The sequence below is a fragment of the Crotalus tigris genome, unplaced genomic scaffold, assembly GCF_016545835.1.
Source record: "Crotalus tigris isolate CLP2741 ecotype Arizona unplaced genomic scaffold, ASM1654583v1 scf7180000018371.15429387391:27106975, whole genome shotgun sequence".
NCBI classification, from domain to species: Eukaryota; Metazoa; Chordata; class Lepidosauria; order Squamata; family Viperidae; genus Crotalus; species Crotalus tigris.
This window is the reverse complement of record NW_024096970.1, coordinates 18,496,937-18,521,489: the sequence shown is the minus strand read 5'-3', so window position 1 is coordinate 18,521,489 and position 24,553 is coordinate 18,496,937. Positions and strand designations below refer to the sequence as shown.

The following is a 24,553-nucleotide window of genomic DNA, read 5'->3' as shown; positions in this document are numbered from 1 at the left end:
AAAAAGGTAGTCCTTGACTTATGATTGCAATTGGGCATGGAAATCCAGTCATAAGTTGAGGCCCCACGTGACCAGAAGTAATTTTCTGGCCTTTTAATGACTGAGTGGTACAGTCATCAAGCAAACCCATTGATCTGACATTTGAATGGGTGTTTTTTTTTTTCCTCATACCAGCAAAAAATGCCAGAAGCCAGTAGAAGACATTGCAAATTGAGTCACGGGACTGAAATGGGCGGGGGAGACGCAGAACTATTTAGAGTGGTCAGAGATGTTTTATGAGCTGTAAAGCACCAGTTTTGTGATTGTTGTAACTTTGAAAAGTCATAAGATGATCAGTCATAAGTTCAGGACTATCTGTATGTACAGCAGAGAGATAGGAAAACCTGCTTTAAAAATGCATACATTTTGGGAAGTTATATTCAAAGTATATTGATCCAGAATGCCCTCCATGAGTAGTAGTAATGGAAAATGATAGTAAATGTCATAAAATTCTGTAATTGGCTAGCTGTAACCACTGTGTCTTCTCCAAGTTTCCTCTACAACACTGCTATATCCGGGACTTTATGGGAGAATAAAATGGAGCCCAGAAGATGGCTGCTGCTATCATCAGTTTAATAATTGCAAGGAGGAAGTAGAGATATATCCCAATTTCAGTATTAATAAACAATGACTGAAATACCATCTTTCATTGTGCACAATTTTATTTTTGTCTTGTTTGTTTCTGTTGAAAAGACATTTCATTCTAAACATGTGCTTTTAACTTTTCATTATTTTATTAGTGTTTCCTACAGATTTTGTCACTTGAAATAGGCAAGTGCTTAAAGACAATGTGTCTCTCAAAGCAGACATCACTGGCCAATATTTGTTATGTAGCCACATCAGTGTGATCCCCTTGTAGATCTATTTCCAGCAGAGGCCTTGGCTAGGATACCATACAAAGTAAATAGATGGGCAGCCTGCTTTCTCCCATCACATTTTGTTTTCTGTTGGATGTAACTGAAGTAATATATTCCAGGTTAGCAACATTGGTTTCTGGATTGGACATTCTCCAGGAAAGAATGAAAGAACAAAATAACGAAAGAAAGAAAGGAGGGAGGGAGGATTTCTCTATTAACATACAATATTTTTGTGTGAGAGAGCCTTAGACCTTAAAAAGTTGCCTACTACTGTCATTACATAATATATATGGATGTTGGCTGGGCACACTGTTTCCTACCTGCCTGGAGCTGGACTGGATTATTTTCTAAAGTGCCACTCAGTGATACGTGCTAAAGGTTTCATAAACTTGCTAGCTTCTTAATAATGTTATACCAGAAAAAGTATTTAACATTCATAAGGAAAACTTTATGAGTTTATATTTGTAACAAAATTGTATATGACTGAACATTATAGTTACCTGACACTCAACATCATACTTGAAAATTAGACTATAATGTGACATAAATTTTAATGTTCCGTGCTGTGGAAATAACTTCAAAATAAAATATTATCTATTGTCTACTGTACAACTAATGATGCTGATATATATTCTTTGCCTAATATCTGCTTTTGTCTTTTAACTTTGTCCCCTTAACTTTTCCTTCTAGATTCTCTTAATTCTTCTATATTTCACCCCAGTAAATTAAAAACATCAATTTATTCATTGGCAGTTGTTGGTTGAGATTTTCATGTGAACTCATCCCTTTTAATCCTAGGAAACAGGATTCACCCCTTAATCCCCAAGTATTTTAGCTATTAATCTGGAGATGCTTTTCTCTTTATCCAGCTGAGATTAAGACAAGAATGGTTTTCTATGGTTACCATTTCTTTTCTTCTTGATCTTTGATGGGATTTTGAAGAGTCCCTTGAAACTTTGGACTCATATTCAGTATTCTGATTTTGCCTTTCTGCATTCTAATATTTATGCTTGTAAATTTCACCCTCTTTTGACCTTGTGGGAAATGCTAGAATGTGGAAGCAAGTAACATGTGCAGATATTAATTAATCCTTTCACCCTTCCATCCAGTGGTGGGATTCAGCCAGTTCGCACCAGTTCGGCAGAACCGGTAGCTAATTTTTTGTTGCCCAGGCCCAGAATGGACTTCCAGAATTGGCATTCACACAGAGAACTGGTTGTTCATGTATTTGAATCCACCACTGCTTCCACCTGATAAATAAACACTGCCACTCCATATTCCTTCAGTGCATAGAAAGAAAAAATCCAGATTCTGACTTATAACTGAACAATATTTCTAATACGTGCCATGCTTCCAGATATGTAGTTTGCAGTTTTACTGGGCTCTTAAGCATTAAAAAGATCTCCCATTAAAAAAATACAAAAGAAAATATAAGGTAGACCCACAAATTATACTGGCCTTATTTCATCTTCTGGCAACTGCTCTTCCCTTCCCTTCAAATGTTCTAAAATAATTTCAGACATAAAGTCCAACCTCACGGTTTTACATTTATGTGCATTTTGAGAGATTTCCTTTTACTAATATAGATGAAAGAATGAGAAGTGTACCAGCAGCCAATCTGTCCTACCTAATCACTGTCAGGTAGGCTTGTTGAGCAGAAAAGAGTTAAAAGACCAATGCCACTAAGTCTGAGTGCTTGTTCTTCTTTGAAAAAAATGAAAAACTTATGCTGAAACTATCCTCATTATATTCATATTCACCTACTATTCTCTTTAATTGAGCTCTCTGAAAACAACAATAACAGATTCCATTGGTGAATAGTTCTGACTTATGGAACCTTCAAATGGTTCTTACCAAGAACAGTTCACTTTACCAAGCTGGTTTTAAATCATAATACTACAACCAATTAACTTATAAATATTCACATGGTGTTTTTAAGGACAAGAAGAAAAGCAATTAGCCTGCCTGACAGCAATAAGATTGAAAACTGAGCCAGTAGGTTGCATGTGTTGTGTTCACCTGTAATTTTAGCTGAGAAGACAGGAGAATTTGCTCTAGATTTTGCTGATGTGACAGGTATGAATGGTCAGATTGGTGAGATAATTGTCCTAGTCTGGTTTGGTATATAATACCACCAGTGAATGTAAATGATCAAAACAAAGAGCAGAATAAGACTGAAATATAAAACTGATAATATTTCCTTCTAGATAATATTATTCTGATTCTTCACTACAAAACTTGAAACTATCAAAATTCAGGAATAATCCATATCAGTTAGAAATTTACAACTACCATTGACTTTTCTTATTGGATATTAGATTGGACTCAAGAGACTAGTAGCAAATATCCATAAAATTACACAGTAGGTTAGCTGAAATCAAAATTGGGAATAGGGAAGATGGTGTTTTCTAAGTGGATCAGAAAAAAGATAGCAATTAAATGAAAAATAATCTTATGACTGAATAATAATTAAACTACTATAATTGAATATTACAAGTGCTCTTTTTTTTAGATAACTTCCACTATTAACATTTTTATCAGTGCTGATAATTCTCAGCAGGGGACAGCAGGCATTCATAATAGTGACACATTATTTCAAATAAAGAATAACATCTGGCTATCTGTGGTTGTGTAGAAGTGCTCAAATGTGGACACTATCTCAATATACTTGCAGAGGTATTCAGTAGTTCTTGAAAACAACACATAGTTTTGACAAATTGTTTTCAATTTATAGATAGTCCTTGCTGTTGATTTTACATGAAAATAATGTGAGGCAATATCCTTTATGAATTCTTTTCATTGGTTATCTTGATTCATTTTGTTTGAAGCTTACAATAATTAAAGTTTGGAAATTGGTTGCAATTTCTTTCCATCATCTGATAAAAATGAACTCATAGAGAAAGAAATTCATAAATTGATATAATTAATCTTTTCTTGTGCCATCTATTTGAGATGTTAGTGACCTTTTCTAATGAGTATGGCACTGTAATTAAAATGCATCCCGTGGACATTTGATCTCTCAAACATGACACACTCCTATCTAACATACATGAGTTGGCTCATTATTTTAGAATCTGCTTGTCCACAAAGAAGATATTTAATGTGATAGCAAATTGAAATGGATGTTATCTCAGTAAACATATCTTTAGGACTCAGCCTGCATTCATATGAATAAAAATGAATAAAATTATTGTTATATTGATATTTCATTTACTTTCAGTATATGTAAGTTATTTCATGCGTTGGTGACATGTCATCAACAGCATGTTGCTTTTCAGGTTCTCTTGAGACTAGAGATTTTAGCTTGCATAGACTAGCATGAGCATACTTAGAGTAAAACTGAGTGCTTGTAGCCAGATCTGCCCAAACTAACAGGATTGTCCAATAGCAGGGAATGCTGCAGGTAGCATGGTTTTATCCAAGGCTAATAAATTAAATTTTACCTTGATTGAGTAAAGCCACAATAGGTGCATTAAAGAATAGATAAGGGAATAATTGTTGATGACCAGAACATATGGAAAATTGTAACTTGCAATAAGAAGAATATAAAACAAGAATATGCAATTGCCCCTTGGTTACTTAAAATACTATGAGTAAATGTATTAGTTGGGGATATGACAGTATATGCACATTTGTCATTATGCCATAAAGGGGGATGTGTTAAAGACACTGAGCTTGTCAGCTGGAAAACTGACAGGCCAGGTTTGAAACCCGAACATCGCACGATGGGGTGAACTCCCATTTCTTCCGCAGCTCCTACCTACCTAGCAATTTGTAAGCATGCAAATATGAGTGGATTAATAGGTACCACTTTGGTGTGAAGATAAAAGTGTTCTGTGAACCTTTGGCATATGGTAAGGCTGGCCATATGACCACAGAAAATGTTATCAGACAACACTGGCTCCCTCAGCCAAGAAACGGAGATGAGCACCGTGCTCTAGAATCAGACATGACTGGACAGGGGAAATCTTTACATTTTAGAATAGAATAGAGCTGGAACAGACCTTGCAGGTCTTCTAGTTCAGCCCCCTGCTCAAGCAGGAGAACCTATACCATCTCAGACAAGTGAATGTCCAATCTCTTCTTAAAAACCTCCAGTGATTGAGTGCCCGTGATTTCTGAAGGCAAGCTGTTTCACTGGTTAATTGTCCTCACTGTTAGGAACTTTCTCCTTAATTCCAGGTTGCTTCTCTCTTTGGTCAGTTTCCAACTATTGTTTCTTGTCCTGCCCTCTGGTGCTTTGGGAATAATGTGACCCCCTTGTTTTTGTGGCAGCCACTCAAATACTGGAATACTGCTATCATGTCTCCCTGTTTCTTCTTTTCTTTAGACTAGCCAAACCCAAGTCCTGCAGCTATTCTTCATATATTTTAGTCTCCAGGCCTTTGATCATCTTAGTTGCTCTTCTCTAAACTTTTTCCAAGGTCTCAACGACTTTTTTGTAATATGGTGACCAAAATTGGTGGCAGTATTCCAGGTGTGGTCTCACTAGGGTTTTTATAAAGCGGTACTAATACTTCATGTGATCTTGCATTGAACTCAGTATCTCTGTAGGCATTTTCATATAATTTAAATTCATATAATTTAAAACCAGCATTTAAATTACACCAAGAAGCATATTGGCAATGAATGAAGGATTCATAGAGCAAGATATAAAACAATCCTATATAATATGATACAATATGCTCATGATATTTAGTCCCAATTAACACAGGTCTGCTGCAAGTTTCTAGACAGCCAACGTGTACAATGCATTGCAGAATCTAACTGGTTGGTAATGAGAGTATGGATTATTTTCACAAGCCTTTCTCTTCAGGGAGGTATGGTTGTCAATGGACGTAACTCAGGGAAGAAAATAAATACAGACTGTGGCAGACTAGTTGCAGAAGTACATGCATAGCTTCTGTAAAACTTGTCTGAAAGAGCTTCTCAGTTGTCAGAATCTAAAGGAGCAAACCATAGTCTGAGGGAACGACATCAGCTGGTCCAAGTCAAAAGGGCATGAAACTTCAATGAAAAGAGTTTCATGAAACAAATGGCAGAATTTTGGATAAGCAAAGCAATTGTTCTAACTGAAATACTGTTGGGCAGCATTTACATATTGGTAGTACCACACCCTCTATATAAAATGAATGACCTCTCCTGGTGGCTCCTGTGGTTTCATTAATGTTACTCATGTCTTCACTCCATGAATTCTGTAAAGAGGGAAAGAACCCAGTTTTGCAGCACTCACTGACAAAGGAGAATGGGGTGAACTTTCCTATCCCAAACTACCAACTGGAACTGTCCACCAAAGAAGAAATAAAGCCAGAGGAACATAGTACCCCAATTCCTAAGTCCCACAGAAGTCTAGAAGGACACTGTGGCTGATGGTGCTGAAAGACAGCTAAATGTTCTTTGTAAGCCTTAGAGTGATGCAAATAGAAAAGCAATTAAAACTATGAGTGCATGTTGTAAATCTTCCACTAGTAGTTGAGGCAAAGCTAATGGCCTGTAATTTAGACAGCAAGTAACACAGATTTGGAGAGTTCAAAAAGAGGTTGCTTATCTCATATACATTGGTGCTAGCTGCTAGTGAAGAATTTAGAAGCTGGAAATCTGAGGAAAATCTGTAGGAGTAAACATAGGTCAATAATAGGAGGAACTGGACAAGGCTGCATTGGAAAAAGATCAGGAGCGTTGTTTTCAACAAAGGAAGGGAATCTGAATCTTGTATTTGTTTCATTTTAGAAAAGTCAATGCTTCCTTTTCTTGAGCAGCCATGCTGATCTCTGCTGTGCAACCCTCTTTGGCTGGTAGCATGGTTAGGACTTGTCACTCTCCCAAGTGCTGGCTCTCATTTCTTGCTATTGAAATTGATGGCCATCTACACTGAGTCAGATTTATCACTCAGGGGTGGCTGACTTTAGCCTTGGAATCAGGAAGGCAAGACAAGAAACAATGGATGGAAACTAATGAAGGAGAGAAGCAACCTGGAATTAAGGAGAATATTCCTAACAGTGAGGACAGTTAACCAGTGGAACAGCTTGCCTTCCAATGTTGTGGGAAGCCACTTGTCTGAAATGGTATAGGGTCTCCTGCTCGAGCAGGGGGCTGGACTAGAAGACCTCCAAGGTCCCTTCCAGTTCTATTCTGATTCTAGATTCTAGGGTATCCAGAGGAGTCCAAAGAATTCAGATTTCTAATAGAAGCAGAAGGAGTGTGTTCCTCTGTCTAAGTCAGTGGCCCCCAGCCTTTTGGGCAGCAAGGACTGGTTCTGTGGAGAGAGAGGCATGGTTTGCATGCTGTCTGCATCCAATGGATGGGGCTTCGCTTGTTTGTGCGGCCTGGTTTCTGGCATGCTGCAGACTGGTGCCGGTCCACGGACTGGGGGCTGGGGACTCCTGGTCTAAATCATGATAAAGGTAATCAACCAGTACAATAGGTTTGGTCTCTATGTCATGTGATTCCTACCTTAAAATGTGTGCTTCTTTTACAGTCCTGTGAAGTTGACTCACCATGAGTTTTAAAGAATCTCTCTGAATTCAATACATGAGACACATGATAGCCATTGTTCATTTTGCTTATTTGTCACTGTAGGGAGGTAGTCAAAAAAGGCAAACCAGGGCAGCTTGATCAAAGCCCCACCCCTTTTGTATATGTGTTGACAGTACATTCATCCACAATAAGGCCTTGCTTTGATCATGTTGCCCTGATTATCATCTTGCAGTTTTTGTTCTTCATGCCAGTGCAAATATTATACAGTATAATATTGATTATTTATAAAATAATGAATTTCTGGAAAAAATCTCCACACAACATAAAATATAAATATACTAAAGTTTGTAAAAAAATGTACAAGCTTGGGAAATAAAGAACATCTTTGTTTGCTAGTGAGAATGTTGTAGGGTTTACATGACCCTGCCTAGGGAGGAAATTTCAAAACTGGGCTAACTTTACTGAAAAGAACCTCTATTGATATAATTCTAGAGTTTGTGAATGAGTTTATAAAAAGAGACTATATATTGGTGATGATTATGATGATGTTATCCATTCAGTCATGTCCACCTCTTGGAGATTCTATGGGCCAAGTCTCTCCATGTGTTCTAATCTTATAATTTTTTTTTTTTTAGTTTTTCTATGCTCTGGCTGGTGTCACTTGATGGTGGTCTATGTATTAACTCTGATTAATCCCCTGTTAAGACAATAAGGGGAAAGGGTTCCCTTGGAGTATGTTAAAACATTTCCATTTTATTTCAGGGTAGTCTGCAGGTCTATTTGAAACAGGATGCCTTGGCCCTTTATATTCAGAGGAAAACTTCCTACTCTAGATTACATAATTTGTCTAATTCCCAAAAGAACACATTTCTCTCTTTATATTCTGAGGAATATTTAATGAAAAGTAGAATTTTTTCTGGAAATAAATTTGTGAGTGTGTGTTAGTGGCAAAATATCTGCAATACAGAATAATGGCATATTCAAGGAAAGTTTTGATCGACCTCAAAATATACAACTAAGTCTTCAACTTTCTATTCTGAGCTTCAAGCTTTTAAAAATGCTAATTTTCTGTCACATTAGACTATGCATGTGCAATTTGCTTTCTTAGCCTTAGTGGGAAGCCATAAAATATCCAGTGTTGATCTATGACCTCCATCTCTCTTTATATTTTCTCTTGGTTGCATTTTATTTAGACTGACAAGATTCCACTCTTTTTCGGTTTGTCATACATAGACACGCAGAAATGTATACAAAGTTAGATTTCATAGTTTTAATATACAGAGAGTATTGGCCTAAAGAAGGTCATGCCTTAATGTATGGTTGTCAATTTCATAGCCTTACTAAGAAGTAATCTTTCTCTTATTCCCCCCCTCCTCCCCAGCAAAAGACTTGGTTTTCCAAGCTGTACTTTTTATTGCTTCAATGGGATAATATTAAATCAATTGTAAGAAATGTGGGGCACTGGTTTTATTGGACCAACCCATTTGCAGTGGTAGAAACTCTGCAGATACTCAGGCAGAGAGAGTGCCTTTTAGATATTTGCACTCTGTTCCTTTTTCACTGGGACTTACTGGATGCAAGTATCTGGGACTTATTGGATGCAAATAATAAACTTTGCCACTGAGCTGCTGTAAGCATGGTCTCTCTGCCTCTTTGATTATCCCATTGCCTACTCCTGATTGGAAACTGGCTTCCCCACTTGGCTGCCTAAAACTCAGGGAAAGAGTTGCTGCAAGAGCTGGAACAAATCCTTTTTGCATGATGGTTTTGAAAAACTATCTTCCAGGGTACAAGGTATATTGAAAAGTATGAAATTATCATTGTGGCTGAAGAAAATTAGTATACTACATAGTCAGCATGAACTGGAAAGAACAGTGAGTTCCGACCCTGGTAAATAGCAGTAGAATCACTTGGACTTTCTGTCCATCCTATGGATACATGAATTTTAATGTTAAAGAATCCTAGTTCTTAGTAGGTATTCAGTAACAGAATTTTTTTCCTGTACAGTAATACAATGTAACACAAAGAATGATGTAATACAAAGAAGTATGCAATCAATTGGATGAGAGATCAGATGAATATGTGTTAAAAAAAAGCAGTAAGTGTAGGCATAGAATAGTTACTGTTGCTATATATAACCCAATTACTTTGTAGGCATATTGAATTAAATAATTTTTGAAACAGTCATTTCTCTTAACTACATAGGCAAACTGCATTCCTGGATTAGATCAATACCTTATTTTGTCCACCTTCGCTGTTTCTAACAATAGCCAATCAGATACTGTTATGTTAAGGACTTCTTCCATTTTGCTTAATGACTTTCATCAGCACTGGTTCACATATTGTAGATACATTTGTCAATTGATGATTACAGCATGACACGATAGTGTGAAAAGTGGATTTCAGGATAGATTATGGTCCTTAGTTAACCTTGAATACAGAGGGCTTTTTTTTTTGGAAAAGGCTGCTTACACATTCATTGTGATGGCTCAAGTAATGTCATAAAGTCATGAACTGTGGTTTAGTAGATGAAATTTCTTAGAGGTCCATTTTCCAGATCATTCCAATAGCATTTTCAGAAAGCACTCTGATAAGGAGACCAGAACAAAAAGGTAAATATTGTTTTATTAGTAAAAGGAGAGTTAATAAACAATAATTAGGCTATATGTTCTTCACTTCCAGTTAGCATATTCCCAAGCAATGCCAGTTATGCCAGTAATGTTTTGACTGCAAAATCAGAGACATTTTTCAGTGCATTTTCTATTATTAATAGAATAAGGAGATTTTGCTCCAAGATTGTTCAGCCCCATGCTTAGTGACCTCATAACCCCATCCTTCCATAATCTTCAGAGAAAGACAGACAGACAGACACGCACACAGAGACATAGACACAGACATGTGTATAAATTGGATGATAGAGAGCTATGAGATATAATATGTATTTGCACTGAGCTCCAGCCATTCTCAGAAGCATTAAGACCTTAGCTTAAACCAGAAGTTCTCAACATATTATAATACTGTAACCTCCTAAAATAATAAATGAACTTGACTTATCAACCCCCTGTAAATGCAATAAATAATTTAATGACAAATGGGCCTAGGCAAGAAATGACTACATAGGTTACTTTTAATAATTAAACTTTATTCTCAAATTTTACAGTACCACAATTGTCCCCTTTGGGAATAATAGGATATTTCATTATGTTTACCATATTGTTTATGTTTTTCTTGTAAATCACTGAGACTGTTCATTCATCAGTGGTATACAACTTAAATAAAGGAACAAAGCGAAGAATAACTTTTGATAGTATTTCCATTTTGCCTGTGAAAGCCTAATCATGTTTTTTTAAAACACAAATCTCTTAGATTTCATGCAATCCCCAGGGACACTTTATTTACAGTTTGAAAACTTTTGTCTTCCTTAAACTTCTAAATTGCTTCCATTGCAGGAGGTATTTACCATTCAAACATACACATATTTATATAAATATGTACATACAAGGATCAGAATTGTGCAAGCTGTGGCATCCTTCCAATCTATGGAAGGAAAAGTTGGATTTTGAAGAAGCAAGTTAGGAAAAGTATTGATGCCCTTTGGTGTTGGAAAAGACTCCTGAAAATACTATGGACAGCCAGAAAAACAAATTAATGAATCGTGGAGCAAATTAACTCAGAGTTCTAACTCAATGCACAAATGACCAGGCTCAAATTATCCCACTTCAGACACATTAGACGAAGACCTAGCTATATATAAAAGGTTCTGATGCTGGGAAAGATGGAAGGAAAGAGAAGATGACCAGCAGAAACATGGATAAACTCTGTTATTGTGGTAATGAGTGCACCTTTGGGTGTCCTTAAAACAAATTAGGGATAGACTGTCATGGAGAAAACCTATCTACTGTATGTGGTCACTAGGAAAAATGACTTCATGACACATAATCAATCAATAGAGAAACACAGAAATCAATGTTGCAACTGCCTTGGGCATGTATTATTGGGATGTGTTGGCAAAATTATCTATTTTCATTGCACACTTACTTGTTAGCAGACATAATAATCTGGAATTGGCAAAGCCGCCTGTGATGTATCCTTCAGAATGACTGCAGCCAGTTTTACTTCTTCCCAGAAGTTTCCCAGCTTAGTGTGCTCCAACTTACTGAAGTTTTAAGAGACTGCAGTCAAGGCTGCTTTGTGCTGCAAGAGTCTCTGGAGAGCAGCACTGAAGCAGAACTGCCATGTCTGAGTTGGGAGAAAAATGGAGTGAGGAGAATAAGAAGCAGCATGCAGTGCAGGCATGGCTACCCCTCTGACCTGAGAGTGTGTTCCTCTGTAAAGTAAATAATGGAGAAAAACAAAAACAATCGGCCTTTCAAGGGGCAGATTCAACACTGTGGTTCAGGGAGAAATGAGGGGCTAAATGCATGTGAATGAGGAGATGGGAAAGCAAAGAAAGGCATGAGAAAACACTGGCAATGGACTCTTGACTCTTTTCAAACACGGTGAACTTGAAAATTGGTTAAAGATCATAAAGCAGAACTTTTATTCTATTTTGCCTTCTCCTAAACATTATTTCCATTTTTAAAAACTTAATATTTTCCCGTTTTAAATAAAAGTCATGAATGCTGACAATTGGTTTAAATAATATTTAATCATTAATCAAGAGCCTTAACAGATTTATTGTTTAGATTTATTTCACCATCATACAGTATGCACCAATATCACAAGGATAAATGAATATAGTATTAAGGTTTTGGTTGACTGCAAAGTTTACCTCAACCAAATAATCAAAATTGAAGCAGTTTTAGAATTAAGTCAATGTGCCTTTTGTTTACTGTCTCTTCTATTAACTGATCTCTCCATCAACTGATCCAGAGATAATTGATTAATCCGAAGAAATTTTAATTTTAAAATAATGCAGCACCACCAGAAATATTCTGAATCTATTACTCAAAAATGTTGGGTTTGTATTCCAGCTTTCAGCTTCAGAAGAATGGAAATCTACATTGAAAAGCTACAGTATACTATGTCTGGTCTGCTATATTTGTATTTGGTGTGTGGATATGCACACGTAAATATTTATTCATTTGCTATATGTTAAGTATTGGTGCGTTGGGATAGGAGAAAAATGAATTGACTTGATAACTATAGGATTTGATGTTCCATATAGCTTTTCTTGTTAATTACATCTATATTTCACTGCATTTTAGAATTCCAGGGTAGTTTTAGATCAGTGGCCCCCAACTTTTGGGCAAGTTTGGTGTGAGCAGAGCAACAACCTCGGGAGAGGGAAAGATTCAATGCAAGGATTAAAGTTACTTGAAGAATACAGTAATAATAATTTGAATTCGGCATGCAGTTTTTGCTTTTATTCTCTGAGACTTGTTTGTTTTTAAATACATATTATATATTAATGTACTCACATGTTATATGTTTTCTGAATGTGTTGTGTACAATAAAATAGAGAGATAATTAATAGAAAGAAATTAAAGCTGAATGCATTAGTTTCTACAAAGCTCAAGAATGAAAAATGAAAAAGGGCCAAGCCTACAGAAATGTATGCTGTTTTACCAACAATATTTAGTAACCCAGAGCTGCAAGCTAGGGAGATAATTAGATAGCATATCTTCTCCTCCCCCTTAACAAATTACCATGGTTTTTTGATATACTTTATTGACGATATTTCACTGATTTTTGGTCAAAATAGGGAAACTGAACAATCCAAGCTAGTTTTAAGACCGAAAGGCAAACACAAATGCATGGAATTCAATCCACATCAAGAATCTTTCAGGCATGGGAAAATTTAACTTTATGCTTTACTTCATTCCCAATTGTCTGGGAACACATCATTAGACTGTAGCTCTCCTGCTTGAGTCCCAGTTCAGATCCCAATTTTTCTGTTCTTATTGCTTTGTGTAAAAAATACTGTACAATGTTGCTGCTTAGGTTTTGAATTAGCATGTGATTCAGCTCTTGATTGACCTTTTTTTATTAGAATAAAAAAAGGGGGGGTTGAATCTATACCATGCTATTCTTTTCCAAGTATAAAGAAATTCTCAAGTTATTTTCTTCCATGGATCACAGAAACAAACCCAATTTGAGTTGGAAGAAACAGCCAGGAGACATTTTGCTTGCCATGCTTCTCTATGCAATTAGCAATCAGAAATATTCACCAAGAGCAGAAGGAGCCCATAATTCTTTTAGCTTTTCAGCAGGTGTGGCAAGTTATGGGTTTTTCATGAAAATATATCTTGGACTCCTACTCTCTTCTCAATAGTCCCATAAAAAGATCTGCTTCAATCTTATTTGTCAGAACTTGGCTTTCTTGTGATAATAGCTATTTGTAATTTGAAGCCTGGAATGAAATTAAATCAACTACCAATGTATTTGGCTGCCTGTCTCCAACGATTATTTGGTGAGGCTGTAATTGAAAACATCAAACAATAAAAATGGAACATTAAAAGAAAGTCTGTCACAACATTGACCTTCAGCCATAAGTAAGGTGCACTCCAGAAAGCTGCTACACCTGGCATAAAGAGACTGCTGTGGCCATCTTTTCCCAAATCTTGCCACAGTACTTTCTTCTGCCTTCTTCCTCAGTGCCCATTGCTTACAACTTGTTAATTTGGCTTTGCAGGAATTTCAGAGAATTCTTCCATTGCTTTTTGTCTTGGTCAAGTGATAGGATAGAAAATTAAATTCATATTCTTGATGTGTTTAAGACTCAGACCTCAAAATTTAACTTTACTTCAAAATATTACTTTATATTGCGGGAGTCTTGATTTTAAGGGAGGGTGGCTTTGCCTCTTTGTCCTGTTGCAGTTGTGTTTCTTTTTTTTAAATAGAGTGACTAATTAGGTAGCTATTTCTAAGTGATGTAACTGTGGAAAACACAACTAATAACCTTCCCCTCCTGGAATTTTGAGAGGAATAAATGAACATTGTAATGGATAATATGAGAGGCAGCATGATATAATGAAGAAAGTCTTCTTCAACTTAGTCCTGCTTTGATAATATTCCTAGTGAAAATGATTTTGGAACAGCAGTTAACAGCAGGATGAAGTGGCTGCAAAACAGGCAAATGCAATTTTAATCTACATCAAGAAAAACGTAACTTCCAAATCATAGGAAGTAATGTACTATATTCTGGTATTCCACCTTGAATATTATGTCCAATCCTTGAAATCAGACATTAAGAAAGTATTGGTTAAGCATTCTCTAGATAATTTGCCAGTCTTTTCTACTGAGAAATGAACAACTGCTTTATATTTATGAGATCTATTCAAGTATGGGATGCAGATGGTCTTAAAATGTAGGATTGAACCTGCAATGGCTTATTTACATGCATAGGCTTTCTTTTCTATTGTTGTGCTGTAAAGCAGAATTCCACCCAACACTGATGGATGAGGTACTGTGATAAAATGCATTTGCACTGGACTATAGTTAAATTGTCGTAATACAGACATCTAATCTTAATTAAGAAGAATTAATGCCTTTGCTATGCAGCAGTCATATCTATTTGAGTCTCATTGACTTATTCTGAAACTGGGTAGAAAATACTAGATAAAAATACTTCCTTGAAGCCAAAATACTTCCTTATTGAATTGGGATATGAAATAAGCTGTAAGTTGAATCTACACATGGATTTTATTACATTTCTGATTGTTTTTTATACTAAAATCAGATATGTCCAAAATGGTAACAAACATAGCTTTGCATGTGGACTTTGATTACAAATAGGCCAAGATCTCTTAGAAAAGTGTGAAGGCAATTAGTAAGAATTATCTGCTGTTTGGAAATGTTAGGTATCATGGAAGAAAGCCAGAAAATATAGGGATGGGGATGGCTGGAGTTGCAACACAATAGCCTAAACAGAACATGAGGTGATTTTGTGAGATTGGTGGCTATATAGGTTTAATAATACATAAATTCTGGCTCTTTTAATTAAAACAGTTATACTGTATTTAATTTGGAGAGTCTTGTAGGAAATTGGTTTTATCATGATGCTTGTAGGTGCCATCACCTGGCTTATGTGGTAGACCTTGGATGAAAGAAAGAATACAAAACCATTGAATGTCTCCTGTTCAGAGACATTTAAGCCATTACAAACCAAGTACTTTATTACCACTGTAAGTTATACTTCTATGTGTAATGGCTTGTTAAAAATCATCCTACCTGTCAGGTTCCCTTTTTTCTCCATCACTTTTCCTAATCTTATTGACATGTGAAGAGCTAAACTGTTCTTTTCAGCAATACCACAAATATGTTATGTAGGTATGAAGATTTCCTGTCCTTTTTGGAAAAAAAAACAAAGCATAATTCATTGGACAGAGACAGTGCTTTATTTAACTAGTTCTTAATTTAGTTAGCATTGAGAAATTGCTTATTTGAATGGCTATTCTTAAAGAATTCTTCATTTCTTCATTTCTTACAAATCATCTTTCAACTTCACTCATTAAGAATCATCATACTTGATATGATGCATCTTTCTTCATAGTCAGCAACTGATTTTTTTTCTGGTCTGCTCTAAGCACATTTCAAGTCCTTATGTGTGCCGAAGAAAATCATTTCCAGATATTTTGGGATTCTGGGGCTGCAGTAAGAAAGAGTGGGCCTATTGACCTGAAGGCTTTTCTTGATAAATATACAAAATAACTGATTCTCTAACCTCTGTTATTTCTTATCTCTGTTAAGTTGAATGATACCTTTATTATATCCAAGCTGCACACATCACTAAGCCAAAGGATCTTTTTCTGTCACCACAGCAGTTGCTGCCTTTGATTATATGACACACATTTCATGGAGGTTAATATCTGATGTGTGTGATTCAAAGAAAACTTCCATTTTAGGTCAAAGAATAATATAGAATCACAAGTTGGTATTGAGAAAAAAAATCTGCAAAAAATTTGAATGGTTCTACTAAATTAACTGTTAAAATGCAAACTGTTATTATCATACCAATCATCATTCCTGTCTGAAATCTTTAACTAAAGTACATTATGTTATCTCATTATTAAATGATAATGAAAGAGGAATGTCAGCAATTCAAAATAACAGAATAACAGAATTGGAAGGGATTTTAGAGGTCTTCTAGTTCAACCCCCTGCTCAAGGCAGGAAACCCTATATACCATTTCAGACAGATGGTTGTCAAATCTCTTCTTATAAACCTCCAGTTTTGGAGCACCCTCAACTTTTGGAGGTTAGTCGTTCCACTGATTAATTGTTCTGTCAGGACATTTCTCCTTAGTTCTAGGTTGCTTCTCTTCTTGATTAATTTCCATCCATTGCTTCTTGTCTTGTCTTCAGGTCCTTTGGAGAATAGCTTGACTCCCTCTTCTTTGTGGCAGCCCCTTAGATATTGGAATACTGCTATCATGTTACCCCTAGTCAGTGCTTTTTTTTGAAAAAAAAAAAAAAGGTGCCGGAACTCACACATGTCATACAACCCACCTTGCCTACCCTACAAGATTCCATCCAAAAAAGGTGCCGGAACTCTGTTCTGGGCGTTCTATGACAAAAAAAGCCCTGCCTCTAGTCCTTCTTTTCATTAAACTACACATACCCAGCTCCAGCTAAACTGTTCTTTATATGTTTTAGCCTCCAGTCCCCAATCACCTTTGTTGCTCTTCTCTGTACTCTTTCTAGAATCTCAACATCTTTTTACATTGTGGTGACCAAACTGGATGCAGTATTCTAAGTGTGGTCTTACCAAAACTTTATAAAGTGGTACTAACACTTCATGTGATCTTGATTCTATCCCTCTGTTGATACAGCCTAGGACTGTGTACAACTTATACATCACTGTTGAACTATATAATAAAAGAGCTATCATCAGTCACTTTTATTTTTTTCAAAACTATGGAATGTGTTTGTTTTTCATGCCATGTATTTTATTCTTATTCATGAAAAAAATCATATATCTGAATTTCTGTTCTGATTTTCTTTTCCTGTTTAACAAAGCAGTCTCTTACCAGGCCTTATTTTATTTGCACTCAATGCTTCTAAGATAGAGAAAGAATGAAAGAAAATAGAGGCCTGCTCTACTTTCCCTATTTTGGATCTGGGTCATTAATTTTTCCTACATTAGCTTAAATGGACAGAAGAGCCAGGTATTGTGAATAAATAAAATAAAAGGCACTGGTGATGCAAAAATGAGGTCAATCGTCTGTACAGAACAATGTGAATGGGAAAAAATGAAATTATTTGTAGGATTTCTTGTATTTTTCTGTCTTTTTGTTCTGGAACAAATGTCAACTGTTCCAAGTAGGTCTGGATGATTCACTTTTTCCTTATTCTGAAACAATTGTACATTCCAAGGTTTGTAGATTGCAGTAAATAAATTAAATATGGGGGCCATGATGATCAAAACTCCACTTGTTTTTTATGTGTGTTGCACATAAAAACATAGGTTGAGCTTCAATTGCTCTATTATGGCTACCATCTTGATATTGTTTATTATGTCTTTTGTCTGTCACTGGTATATTCTTAGCCTTCAAAAATACCTTGGAACTGGAGCTGATTATATATACATTGCTCCCTAACATAGCTTTGAGGTCAGATCAGGAGCTGGTGTTTCCTAATAAGACATTTGTTTTAATTGGATTATATACATATTACAGTATAGATTTCTATAAAGTATTTACTTCATTATTTTTTCTCCCTTTTGACTAATGCTGATTTTCATAGGATCCATAACTGGAAAAGAAATTTCACTTGACCAGCCTCGGGTGCAAATGCTCAGCTTATTCCAATTAAACAAATTATTTTCTGTTTCCCAGAAGCAATGACAGAAATGAACAGATTCAAATCACAAGGCAGTGAAATTTAAAGAAAGAAATTCCATACAGTATTAGTTCTTTAAGAGAGAAACAGAGCGCCTTGGGAAAAGGTGGTCCTTTCTTCATTAGAGTATTTATAGAAGTTAGATAACTGATTACTGTGGATTCATAATGAATCTGTAGACTTCATGCGTCTATAGGCGTTGGACTAAATTAATTTGGGGATTGCTTCCAATTCTAAGGTATAATTGCCAGATATGTTTTAAGATTCGTATGGGAAGCAAATTTGAGTTTAGACTATTGAAGCAGGAATAATGAAAAGTACCTAAGAATTTTATCAGCTGATTGAAAGGGATTTAGTTGATTTTCTGTATAGATCTGAAATCTTGCATAATAATATCCTAAATTTGGTAGTTCTTAACTCTTGATTTTAAACATTCTAAAATAAAACTTGATTTTTAATGTTTGTATAACACTATATTATACACAATTAAAACAACAATCCTTAAACTGCATCCTTTGATTAAAAGAAAATATTGTCTTTTCCAAAACAGATAGATCACACTTTCCAACAAGTATTCCTTGACATCTGGAATAATATCACATTTCCAATTTCTCAATATAATTCTTTTAGCCATCTCCCATGCTCATGTACTCATAATTCTAGAACCCAAAATTTTGCTATATTGTCCAATTTTACTTTAACATCTTTAATATTTAAAGATTTTTCCATAAATTTTCTTATATAATTTTCCCCAAAGTTACCAAATGTTTGTGTGAACTCATTTTTTACACCTCCAAGTAGAAAATCTGATGCCCATCCTTTCAATATAGTATTTTGGAAGTTCTAACTATTTATTTATATCACAGTTATTACAAAGAATCTAGAACTTGTCCTCAGATCTGGAAACTTGAAAAGCAAGATGAGTGAAGATGCAACAATGCTTGTGCATTATGCTTGTAAAAGCAATTTTCTGAGATTCGGGACCTGATTCATGGATTTCATCCCTTCCCAACCATATTTTCTCTCTTTTTCCAGATACATACAGCAAACAAATTGTATTGGCAGACAAAGGAGAGATTATGGTGAAGAGATTTGTGAAACAGCAGGATTAGGAAAGCTAAAACAAGCAAACATTGAGATTATATTTGGAAATGGATAGGTTGCTGGGGCTTGCAGGCAGTGGGAAATAAAATGAGAATACAATGGGAACAAGGAAGAAGACTATAGGCCTTGTATGGCATTATGCAAGGGAGGTTAGCGAGGAAGAAAGAGTTTTAATGCATTTTAGGAAGCAAACGCACAGAACAATCAGAGATTAAAAATGTTGGCCTAAAACCTAGTGGATTAGTAGGCTTTGATGGTTTGTTTAGTCAGTTTATACCTGCCTTCCTCCACCTTGTTTCTAAAGAACAGAAGGAGATCTGTCCTGAAATCTGGGCCTTGAGGAGCGTGTAATAGCATGCAAAACTGAAGGCACCAGCTGTCAGCTGATCTGAAGTGGGACCAGCTGTGACCTGATTAGTGGGGCCTTAAACGTGCATTATTCTTTTCATTTTCCACCTCACTGACCTTATATTGAGCCAGCTAAAGGGCTGGCAAAGGAAGTTACTGATAATCGACTCTCTGTGCCACTTCACCTTTGCCAGAGTCAAGGAGGAAAAGTCCCCGGAGAGCTATATGGAAGGTGTGCTGTTAACCCTTGAGGCTCTCAACAGACAAGGAAACCTGTGGAGAGATTTTTAAAGAGAAAAATCCCACATTGCACTTCACAAATTTGGACTGAATTTAGATTGGCGGTGTGTATAGTGCAATGTTTTTTTCAGCCCCCATAGGAATAAGGATCCCAGAAACTTTTGCTTAGATTTATGAGATATTATAATAGAGTTGTGGAAGGGATATGATAAGCGGACTTTGCCATAGTACAAGAATAATGCGAGGAGGAGGAAAGGATATATTCTTAACAATGCAGAAAAGCTCAGCCTGTCCAAAAGAGAATTACAAAACTCTAATAACTTCAGGATGGAATGGCATGGTTGATTATACCTTTTTTTCCTATCCCCAGGTGGGAAGGGACTCTATTCTGAGTCTCTTTCTGTCACTCTGTTACAAAAGTCTTGCCCAGAAGATATGAGCCAGGAGAGCCAAAATTATGCTCCCCTGGGCAATGGAAAGAGTGTGATTTGATTATCTAGTAGGCTTAAAATTCCCAATGTTAAGGAAAGCCTTGCCTGTTTTGGATATAGTTTTCTGCATTTCCTGGCTCTTTGGGACTTCAAAGCATACGCTTGCAAAATATCCACAAAGAGGTCAAAACACTTAATTCATCTCTGAACAGTAAAAGGCTTTTCAGTGTGAGCAGTGTGTTTATTGTATTAAAAGCATTTTAATTATGCTAGGTTTTTATTTAAAATTAGTCTTGAGGTAGTAATAACATTAAAAGTACAATAAACACTGATTTTAAGTCCCCATTAGGATTACATTCCATAAATTTAATTAAAATGATCTGGCTCTTATTCTTTACTGCAGCTATTAAAAGACAGACTATCTAAATATTTTTAACTGCACTTATGGAAAATATTCTGAAACACTGTAATTCCTACTTGAGAAAATAGCAAAATAACATTTTCAGAGTTGCAGAGATTTTTTTTCATTCTCTTTCCCCTAAAATAAAAAAAGAGAAAATGAGAAAAAGTAAACTATTTTAGTGACCGCTTTATAAGTCTAAAATCACTTTGTTAAAAATCCAAAGTGTAATTATAACTTCATTCACTGTGATAATAGTCATAATTTGCATAACAAAATTGAAATACATTCATACATTTAAAAACATGATCTTTTTTCATAAAATACAAATAATACTTCAATTTTAATTTGCAAAATTTGCAAAAATAAACGAGCATTCAATGTACTGAAATTGAATTCTTCAGGCAATAAGTATATTGTGTTTGTTTTTTTTCAGTTCTTTCATATTACACTAAAATTAATCTCAAGGGCATCTTCACAGGATTAAGTGAAGTGTGCCTGGCTCTAAAACTTTTACTGAGTATAGAGTGAACAGGACTATTAATTAAGTTGTTATTTTAAATATGATTTCTACTGTAATAGATTGCTGTTTACTTTATCACACTCTCATTTCTCTAAAGTCTAGTCAAAATGGCCCTGGAATAATAGAACATAATGAAACGACATCTAGTTAAGATCTCCTTTTTTTTTTTTTTAATCTTAGCATAGCTGACAAAATCTGCCCATATTCTTAAAATAAACCCTAGTGTTAACCAAGAAGACCATTGGAGGGAAGGTTATTTCTCTACCCACTAAGCCAGGGCAAAAGACAAATGGATTATAATGAGAGATACATATTATAAGAGCATCTTAATTCATTGGGAACAGATAAAACAAAAAACTCCGATTCCAATTTTACTTGATTTCATTTTCTACAATTATGTTCTGTCTTCTCAACAAAATTTCCAGGCTATCAAACAGCAGCTTATTAAATCTGAAAAATTAATTTTAGATAGCAATATAGCAGTTAAAGGTTACTATCCAAATTCTGTGCTACTCTATTGATCATAAGGTCTTGCTATTAATTGGATTAAAAGGAGTTCATTGATGAAGATTAAACATATAACCAATCTTTGTGCTATGCCTTAAACATCTTTTGAAGTAGTAGCAGCATAGATTTTTATGAACAACATGAATTCTGAACCTCAATGTTCAGTAGTCTAAGTTCGCTTCGTTTACAATATTTTATGTTCATTTTCAACTTTTCTAACTAGTCCTAAAGTCAAAATACTAATACTTTCCAGCATTATATTTACTACATATAAGCAATTAACATAGAACTTTTTAAAGATATTAAACATATGATGCAGCAGTTGTACATTTTTCCTTCTTTTTTAAAAATGTTTATGGAACAATTTAGGGGGAACAATTAAGCATGACATGTAAAAATAGGAATAATTAAGCATCATATATAAAAATGATCTGAAATTGTCATAAATTAATTTTGAGGGTAAACACAAAACAAAACTTTTTATATCCTACAGTTTAAATAGTAGAAGAAAAAAATGTGATGCCACATTAAACAGACTCTCCTACCCTCTTTTGGTTCAGATTTGAACTGCAAAGGTTTTCTATATGGGAAAAAGATCAGAGATTACAATATTTTTTTTAACAAAATTTTATTAAATTTATATAGGTGAGGAAAAATAGGAACAATACAGGTATGGTAAATGGAGGGGTAAAAGGAAGGGGGGATGGGAAGGAAATAAGGAATTAGGGTAAAATAAGGAAAGGTACAATCACATATTTCAACAAACAAGCAACCGTCCAGATCATAATAATGAGTAAATATCATATTCAACTATTTTTAACAAAGCTTAAACTGTAACATATTAAAAACAATTAGTAAACAAATACGTTAATCTATTAAGTAAACACTACTAATAAAATCTCAAAATCAGTAAATCAAGAAAAGTAATCGCATCGTCAAAATGTTAGTTAGAACTCGATTAAAAATCAGTCATCTATTCTAAAATATTAAATCCTTCACGTTCTAACGTGTTTCTAACCATTGATAAAATTTTTCCCAAGTTCTAGAATAAATTGAATCATCTTTTTCTTTCATTTCTAATGTTAGTCTATCCATTTCTGCACACTCCACAATTTTGGTAATAATAATCTGGTCAGATGGTAGATTCTCATTTTTCCAAAATTGGGCAAATACTATCCTTGCAGCTGTTAAAACATGCAATATCAAATAGTCATTCTCTTTACCATAATTAGGTCTTAATATTCCTAACAAAAACAAGTCTGGTTTAAGTTCTATTTGTAGTTTCATCATCTTTTCCAACCATCTATGGATCTTAGACCAATATTTCTTAGCGATAGGGCATGTCCACCAGGCATGGTAATAAGTGCCTGGCTGTTGTTTACATTTCCAGCAAATATCCGAAACATTTTTAAACATTTTCGCTAAGCGAACTGGTGTCATATGCCATCTATAAAACATCTTATATAAGTTTTCTTTATATGCTACTGCTTTTGTAAGCTTAATATTTTTATCCCAAAGTTTTTGCCAGTCTTCCAAATCTATAGAATCTAGAGAAGAATTTTATTGGTGGAGTAATAAGAAAGGTTCAGGCAGTTAATATTTCAGTACTGTGCAAATATTTCTTTGGTATTTTTTTGCAAGCTCAATGCATGCCCCAGAAACTAGCTGTCACCTTAGACCAGGGGTGTCAAACTCAATTTCATTGAGGGCCAGATCAGCATTATGATTGCCCTCAAAGGGCCAGCTGCTGTCCCCTTTTCTCCTTCAGGTTTGCCCCACAGAAACCTCTCCTATTTTATCCCCTTCTCTCCCTCAGGCTTGCCCCACTGACATCTCTCCTCCCTATTGCCTTTTCTCCCCCCTCACTCCTCCTCCTCCCTGCCAAAATGCTTCCTTTTATATCCTTTCCTCTCCCATGCGTTCACTCACTTCCTGGCTGGATTTTCATGCAGTGCTCATCAGCTGGAGCTATGTGAACTGATTCTGGGGTTCCCATCAAGCCCCGGCAGTCCTGCAGCTCCAGCTGAAGACTGCTTTCAGCTGCCAACCATCCCTGAGGCTGCCGGAAACCCTGATCAGCTGGAGCCAAGCACACTGATCCTGGATCCTCAACAGAGCCCCAGCAACACCGCAGCTCCCCCAGGCTTCTCTGGTGCTGCTGCCACTTCAGTTCCCTCCCGCCCCCACTACATACTCAATCACCTCTTCCTACTAGTCTGCTTGTGGATCAGATCTAAACACTTCATGACCGGATCTGGCCTGCAGGCCTTGAGTTTGACATGTCTGCTAGACTCATAGGCATTGGTCATAATTAAATGAGATTTGAACTCCTTAATTAACTTGAGTGATGGCACTTCACAGAACTTCCATAAAACAGGACTCTTGTTCCCTATAGTTACCCTTCTGAGAATAAAAATTAGTACTCCAAAAATTTTCAGCCAACCTCAGACTCAAATTACCTTTCTATAGCAAACACAACAATTTTAATGTTCAATATTGAGAGGTAAGTCAGTATGATTTGGTTCAGTTAGCCTAATAACTGTTGGTTTGTTGACCATCCTCTCTTTTTCTCCCCCCAAACTATTTATCTTTATCTCAGCCTTGTGTGGTAAATTGCAGGGCAAACATAAAATAAGGGGCTGTTGATACTTGAGATGCTAATAAATCTATATTTATATAAATTGTTATGCGTTCCAGTTCTCTTATTCAGCTAGTTTTTGCTGTGCAAAGTCCATTTTATTATACCTCTTGCATTTCATAAACATCTCATCCTGTTATTTATTTTGTGTATTTTCAATGTGTATTTGTCAATGCAGAAGAACATTTTATGTATCTGATGAAGTCTA

The 24,553-nt window shown here is 35.6% G+C and overlaps 1 protein-coding gene across 39 annotated transcripts in view; it reads left to right on the top strand.

Moving 5' to 3' along the window:
• Positions 1–24,553, top strand: part of NRXN3 (neurexin 3) — a 1,348,849-nt gene that overhangs the window by 230,680 nt on the left and 1,093,616 nt on the right. The gene's annotated exons all lie outside the window — the stretch shown is intronic.